Genomic DNA, 7765 nt, shown 5'->3' on the forward strand with positions numbered 1-7765 from the left:
TGCATTACACAGTTAAAACAATTACAGTACAAGATGCGTGGTTGACATTTTCCATGGAACTGATTTTGGAATTTTGACAAGTTACTTCTAAAATGTTTGCTGATTTACTTTATATAAGTTCCTAGCTTATGTTTTCATTTTCTATTTCAATGCATTTTGTTTCCTTGACTATTGACTTAAACTTCAGTTAAGAGGCAGGAAAAGAAAAAGGAAGTCTAGAAAAGTTGGAAACAAAGAACCACCGAATCATTGCACACATTCATAATTTAGTTAAGGTATTAAGGTAATGCCACTATAGAGGTGGATCTTGTCCTCCATACAACCCAAAGAGTAAATGTAGTGGAAATTTCTGTTCTTGGAATTGATTCCTACCTCAAAAAAAAAAAAAAAAGAAAAGAAAAAGAAAGAAAGAAAGAAAAATCAACCTGCATTAAGATACAGAATTGGCCATTTACATTTGGCCATTTCACTTTCACAATTATCACCTAAGGCATGCAAAACCAGAACACTATTACCTTAACTCATGAACTGTAATTCCATCCAAGTGGCTGCAGTTAGCAAGCATTGAACTTACGTGCATTTTCCATTAAGTATGAATTTCAACACATGCAACATTTTGAAAGCTTGAGGAACATTTTGAAATATGATGTAAATTACTCATTTTAAACCTGATAAACTCTAAATTGACTGAAATCTCTTGGGAAAGTGTCACCATGAAAACAGAAGCCCAGCTTAATTGTATTTACAAGGGGCAGCTGACAAAAGGATTCAGGACATACTATCTTGCAATTAGAGAAATAAAAGGCATACCTCACCTTGAATGTAGGCTTTGATTAAAATCATGAACTAAAATTTCAGGGCTGAAAATATTTTTTAAGGTCTTTTAGAAACAAAATCATTAGAAGAGAAACTAGTTAATGATTAAATATAGTATTTTGTATCTATCTATGAGTCCCACTGAAAAATATAAGGATAAATTGGAGCAAAATAAGAACTAATTAAAATGTATTTATAACACCTTCTCCATGGTACTAAAATAAGGGGGAGGGAACATTAAGTGAAAATAAAAAGCAACATGCTTATCAACTACTGTAAATACAAAATGAAATGTCATTCTCACAGATTACGTTAAAGGTTTTGCTCCACAGCAGTACTGTTGTTCCCCATATAAAAAGTTGAGGTAGATAACAATTCTGATAACTAAATTTGAAATGAGCAAAGGAAAAATTATAGTCGAAGATTAGTAATATACAAATTGTTCAGCAAAGTCAAGTTAAACCTCTCCCAAAGGCTATTAAGGATCACAGAATGTCAAAAATATTAGAAGCAAATGTCAAATTAAGATGCAATTTCGCATTTTACCAGAGATTTATCAAACAAGTGAGAAACTAGCAATTTAAAAGGAAGCAAAATCCCATTAAACATCATTTTATAGAACCTCATGCTCAAGTTCTCTTGAAGTGTTAGTTTTCAGAAAATACCTGTTTTCAGAATTATGAACATCAAAAATACCAATAGAAGTTTCCATTTTATTTTTTTATAATCTGATGTCTCAAAAGTGAATTCTGTTTATAAAATGTCAACAGACATCAGTCTAAATAGGTATATAGATTAATAGGTTAAATAAATGTTAATATTTTCTGTTGAAAATTTTAATATACTCCTATGATGCAAAAAAAAGGTTACTCTAATTTCATTTAAACAAACATTTGAAGGAAAATTAACTTACATATAGATATGAGGTTAAAATGAGAAATTCAGGTTGAAATTCTACCCATTTCTATAAACGTTAGTATCTCAGTAGAGAGCACCCCTGCTCCTTACTGATTCTTTCAAGATAAAAAACACTACTTTACCTTGAACTTTGGGAGATTTCAGAAACACTAATGGTATGACTGAAAGACATAGTTTAACAGAAGGACCCCTAGGTTAAGTGTCAAAAATTCCATTTGTAACTTTGTCACTGACTATGTGGCCTAGGCAAATCAATTAAATTCTCAGTTTTCTTACCTGCAAAATGAGGGTAGAACACCTGATTGCTAGAAGTATCAAATGTGATAATATATAGCGAAAAGTGCTTGGAGGTTCATAATTTGTTACAAATACTTCACAACAATGCAAAGTATTGGTGGTGGGGTGATGTACGAAGTATGTTTGTTTTGTAAATTAAAAACTTTTACTAAAAAAAAAAAAAAGTGCTTGAAGGAGTGGATGTGGCCCAAGCAGTTAAGCGCCTGCCTCCCACTTGGGAGGTTTGGTCCCAGGTTTGATTCCTGGTGCCTCCTAGAAACACAAAAACAACAAGCAAACAGGCAAAAAAGCCAACTCAAGGTAGCCAGTGTGGCTTACTGGTTGAGTGCTTGCCTCCCACATATGAGGTCCTCAGTTCAATCCCCAGTCCTAGTACCTCAAAAAAAAAAAAAAAAGAGCTTGGAAGTAATATACCATATAAATATTATGAATACCATTAAGCCGATATTTTCGCATTAATAACCAAAGAAAGCATCAGTTGAAATTAATACATTATCAATTTATAACATTTTTATTATTGCCAGGTCCTATAGTCAAATCAATATGCAGTGACTGCATGTCAAGTATGCAATTCCTCTTATTTGTTTGCTAACCTTTTCTGTTGCAAAAGCTCTCAATTACAACAAAACTGATAAGTACATGCCCTTTGCACAGCCCAAAATCAAGTGTTTGGTTTTCTCAGTGTATTTCATTTTCATTGGCAATGTATCAGGAAGCAATGGGAAAGCTTTCTCTCTCTCAGTCCTTATTGCAAATGTTTACAAATGCAGAATTTTTTCATAAGCATTACTCTTTGTACGTTTTCAACAGAAAGTCAACCCACTTTGTTATTCTCTGATGATTTTACATTTATCTATTTTAACAATAATTGATGTTTATTGAAAAAGGTCAAAAAGTAGGGTGTAACATCTTCTGTATGTTAAGTGGATGGTGAAGTGAATTCCTCATATGAGTATCAAAGATCATTTTAAAAAGTGACATTAAAGCAGAGTTATTTACAAAGGAGAATTAAAATAGATTTGTTTTTAATCAGGTCTTATTTTCATACTGTGAGGAGCTCCTGTATTTAGGATGCTAAACGTGCTCAAAGAGTTCAGCCAATTGGGGAAAGCATCTGAGCCTCAAACTCAAGCTTTCAATACTAACCTGGCACCAGAGCAAATAAATATTATCTTAAACAGAAAAACAGAATAGTTACCAGATACTTAACCCAATATTTTATCAACTGGGTCCTAAGCTATTGAAATTAAGCTGTTTAATAATAATTTTTAAAAAGCATTTAAAATATAAGCATCTGTTCCTAAAGACAAATAAAAATATATTAACTAGCTCTAAAACGATTGAAGCCACGACCACGAGAACTTGACAATATTACAAACACCTTTCTATTTTCATAATCAGTCTTTTTTCTTTTTTTTTTCAAAACAGTAGAAAATAAAACAGACAACACTAATATTATTGTCATAGTATTTGGTATTTGACCTCTTGCTTAACAGACACAGTGAGAGAGCAAGCTCACCCTGGTAAAATTGTCTATACATAAACTATCAGAATTCAAATCAGCTAACAGTACTAGCTTGCTATTCCTTCTCTAGATCATTCTTTCAGCAAACATTCAAATCTACTCTACTGTTCAACCCTCTAAAAAGTTAAATAATTCGGGAGTGGGTAAAGCTCGGTGGTTGAGCACCTGCTTCCCATATATGAGGTCCCACATTCAATCCCAGATACCACCTTTAAAAATCTTTTTTTTCAATTAATTTATTCCAAATTGTCTTTAGTTTTGCAGAAATGAATATAAAGGCTGATTATTTTGTTTTACAAAATTAATTCTTATGTTTCCACATACCTTTTCCCTGGAAAGTTGCCAAAAGCAAATCTCCCTATTTAAGGAAACACTGTCACTGTATGTATATATATATTTAGAATTATTAATAGGATTTACAAATATTTGTTGACTTTGAGTAGAAAATACATCAGAAGGAAATTCACAAATTGTAATCGTGGCATTTCTACACGGTAGAATTTAACTTGTTTACTTTTTAAAGGTTTTTCTGAGGTACTAGGGATGGAACCCAGCACCTCCAATGTGGGACGCTGGGCTTAACCACATCAGCTTCCCTGAGTTGATTTTTTTCATTGTTTTGCTTGTTGTTTGTTTTTGTTTTTTCAGGAGGCACTGGAACCAAAATCTGGACCTTGCACGTAGGAGAGGGGTGCTCAACTGCTTGAGCCACATCTGCTCCCTAAACTCTTGTTTAACATACATTGCTTTTATAATCAGAAAAAAAATTACAGCAAAATGACTTGTAAAACAGCATCTGGGTCATTCTAGTTAAGGGTTACTCTGAAATGTTAATATTTGATTACATTAAACCAACATTTTTATTTTAATAGACCCCCCATATGAACAAATGTTTATTTTTGTGTTAATTCAATCAGGGATTTCATTCAACCTTTTCAGACCCTACTGCTAATCCCCATTTGAGAAAAAAATTTACTTCTCACCATAAGTGATATACATTAGCCAAAACACCCTATGTCTAGGACATTTGTAACTTTAAAACATCAGGAAGTAAGCAGAACATAAATAGTGCAAATCAAGGCTACTGATTAACTCAGAGAAGACTATCCAACTTCATAGAATCTCTAAAACAATAATACCAAATATAAAATGTGTTTAGTAATTTATTACATATCTATTGAGAGTTTCAGCAGAGGATTTTAAGCTCCCTCATGGCTCCTTTCACAGGCCTGACTACAGTTTGAACTAAAGAATTCAGATAAAAAATTATTTATGTACTGATTCAAAGTATGTCTACTTCAATTTTAATTCAGGTATTGCTATTTAATAGTATTGCTTCTTTAAATGGCATAGCCTTAATTTTTGCATTTATCTGCAGAATGATAATGATTACTAATTTTATTTAATGTTCCATAGTTAGAAACTTGAAACCTTAGGCTTAAAATAAAACCACACTCTATTTAAAGACTAGGTAGATATGATGCAATTTCTGAATTAAATGCTGTATATTAGTTTATTTTTAAGCCTTTAAAAAGTTACATTTCAGTATTTTAATGGAGGTATGGACAGAAGTTTTCATTCTATCTACAACAGTCCTGACTGCCATCCCTTATACTTGTAGTTGGAAAACACCTTTGGCTAAAAGGAGAGCATTCCTCAAGATAACTTTCTTTAAAAATGCTAGACTAGGGAAGCCGAAGCCGATGTGGCTCAGTGGTTGACCACTGGCTTCCCACATACGAAGTTCCGCGTTCAATCCCGGCCCCCGGTACCTCAAAATAAATAAATAAAAAGCTAGATTAATTTAAAATGGTTTTTCTAAGAAACAAAACAACTGGTGAGAGTCATTATAACTTAAGGTTTCACTACATACTGTTATCTGGCTGGAGGGAGTTTGGTGTTTTCTCAACCCCACACCCAAGTTGTAAACCTTTACTTTAAATTTTAACTCACAAAAATAGCTTTAAAGCAGCATACTTTGTCCTTAATTTTCAGCTTTAAACATAGTGTTCGCTTCACGATAAGATCAGTTTCCAGAGATTCTAATATTAGCACATAAGAACTTTGGTAGGCCTATTTAAAATTACAAAATGTACACACGTAAAAATTTCCTTCCCCCTGGTTGTTAGCATTATCCTTATTCTAGGAACTATGGTTTTAAAGACCTTCATTAATCATAATTTATGCAAGACAGAATCCGTAACAGAAATTCTGTGAATTCAGGGGACATATGAGCGGGTCATTCATTTCCAAGCCTCAAATTTTAGCCACTTTAGCGGGAGGTGGGGAGGGGGTTCTATTGCTTGCTGGTACTTAAGGAGCCTCTTGATAGCTTTCTATATACAGAGTTCCTTGCAGGAATCTGGCACCCATTCAAAATTCCCACCAGGCAAAAAACTCGCTCCCTTAGGCACCACCGCGTGGCTCCGCCCAGAGCGATGACCTGGACTGACCTCCGACGCACACGCACTCGCAGGCGAGCTAGCACCCGCCAAAGAACTTCAGAGTCAAAATGCAGCCCATCACCTTATAGATTCGAATTGCAATTGGCCAAGCCAGTCTTTAGCAGCTCCCAGTGTGCTCTGTTCACGCACAAGCTCACTTTTTCAAACCTTACATCTACGAGGATCAGAAGGTACGTTACAAACTAAAGAACACAAGAAGAAAAAATGAAGGGTGGCAAGGCAAGAAAGTTCCTTGGAAAGAAATCCTCTATTCTCTGTCAAGGGAATATTAATTTGCTGGACTTCAAAAACGTCATGGGATAGAAATGCCTTACATGGCAAGGTAAATAGCTTTTTTTTTTCTTCTTAAGAGCCCACAACCCTGGCAATAATTTCACCACATTCCCAAGGAAGAAAAAATAAGGGGGGAGGAGACCTCAAGGAGTAATGCGGCCACTCTGGTTACCGCTCTCCACGCTCTATTCTGCAAAGGCAGACGGAGCCGTAAGCAAAGGCCTTTTCTTTGTCTGCATACGCACCGAGGGCAAACCTAGCTGCCAGCCCCGCGGGCGGGAGCAGAAGGTTGTGGCGAGAACCAAGGGCACTGTTGAAAATAGGACACCTTTATTTTGGCTCAGTAAGCAAGAACTCCAAGCAGCGCCTGATGTTAGCCGGCTTAGACACCACGCAGTCTTCGGCTAGGGCTGTCCTCCCAAGTTTAAAGAAGGCTTCAGGACACTCCACAGTCAGCGAATTCAGTCAGCAGCCATTCCAAACATGGCGTAGGCAGAGGTGGAAGGAAAGCCAAAAACAGTCCATATTCAACCCCCAGGCAAAAAGGGAACGCTAATCTCCAGGAAACCCGTGGTATAAAAAAAAGAGCCCCTCAAAAGTGGCTAGTTTCCGCACGTGTGATACGGAATAACCGAACTGCTCAGACCCACTTCAAATCAAAGACACTACAAGAAGCAGCACAGAACACAGGGAGGCGAACACAACCCAGTGCGCAGGCCCGCGGAGCAACGACTCCAGCGCTTTGGACCTGCCCCTCCTCCCTTCCCTCAAAGGCTAGGGAAGTTTCCGCAACGCGCTTACGCGACTGGAACGTGATGGGGCAGGAGGGGGGCTGTTCCCTGCTTTGTGAGAAGAGAACCGCCCAGCACCGCGCTGGCGCTCGCGCGCGCGCACGCCCCAGTCTCACATTCACGCCCGCACCAGCTCGCCCCGAGCCTTCCGCCCTACCGCTCGCGCATGCGCTGGGAGAGAGGCAGTGCCTGAGCCTGCGGGTTTGGGGCTTCCCTGAGAAGTTTCTGGAAAGAACGAACCCCGGGGAAGCTGGGGGATGGGGAGCGCAGAGATGCGAGCGCTCGAGAGAAAAAAAGGGAACTAGCCAAAGCGCACTGCCACCACCCTGCCGTCAACCGTCGAGCCTCGGCCAAAGCAAAGCCCACATCCACCCGGACCCTCACGCCAGAGGAGAAAAAGCCTGGGTACCACAGGAGCCGCTCCTTCCTCTGCCTCTGCCCAGGCCCCAAGGCCCTTTACCACAGGGAGAAGGGAGTGGGCAGGGGGTAGCGATGAAAAGCCTAAGATGTTCACTGGATGTTTGCGTGGTGGAATGAAAGCCGAAATCCGCCCTCAGGAGCCTGCGCCCTCGTGGGCCACCCAATCTTCATTGCCCTCTCGAGTGTCAGCTCAGTACATTAGGACTCAACGTGGCTGCCGAAGTATGGTTTTGGGGAGTGCTTTAGTCCCTTTTGCATTA

General features: G+C 38.2%; 1 protein-coding gene across 1 annotated transcript in view; it reads right to left on the minus strand.

Moving 5' to 3' along the window:
* The window catches only part of SPEN (spen family transcriptional repressor), a 115468-nt gene extending 108367 nt beyond the window's left edge, over positions 1-7101 (minus strand). The window contains exon 1 of the mRNA XM_004472159.5: positions 6540-7101. The gene's annotated coding sequence lies outside the window, so the exon portion shown is untranslated. The remainder of the gene's footprint in view (positions 1-6539) is intronic.
* Between the last annotated feature and the right edge of the window lie 664 nt (positions 7102-7765).

The sequence above is a fragment of the Dasypus novemcinctus genome, chromosome 9 (assembly GCF_030445035.2).
Source record: "Dasypus novemcinctus isolate mDasNov1 chromosome 9, mDasNov1.1.hap2, whole genome shotgun sequence".
Classification (NCBI taxonomy): Eukaryota; Metazoa; Chordata; class Mammalia; order Cingulata; family Dasypodidae; genus Dasypus; species Dasypus novemcinctus.